Consider the following 313-nt stretch of genomic DNA (forward strand, 5'->3'; position numbering starts at 1 on the left):
ACATACATACATACTCTAACATGGACAAAGATCCATTTTAAAAAGACACCATTACAATTCTCAATGGTGAAATTAGTATCAAGAGATTCGTTGTTATTAACATGTGAGAAGTTTAGTATACAAACTGAGTTTTGTTAATGAGGGCTCATACACTGTTCAGCAGAAAAATGTAATTTTATTCAAGTGTAAAATTGCAACAACTAGAACTCTCCAGCGCTTCCATTACCGTATACCATTACTTATTTTAGCTTTAGCATCTTTGCTTTTCAAATTAATATTGTTATGTAGCAGTATAAAAAATAAATATATTTAG

The sequence above is a fragment of the Pundamilia nyererei genome, unplaced genomic scaffold, assembly GCF_000239375.1.
Source record: "Pundamilia nyererei isolate P.nyererei 1_Seehausen unplaced genomic scaffold, PunNye1.0 scaffold00170, whole genome shotgun sequence".
In the NCBI taxonomy this organism is placed as follows: Eukaryota; Metazoa; Chordata; class Actinopteri; order Cichliformes; family Cichlidae; genus Pundamilia; species Pundamilia nyererei.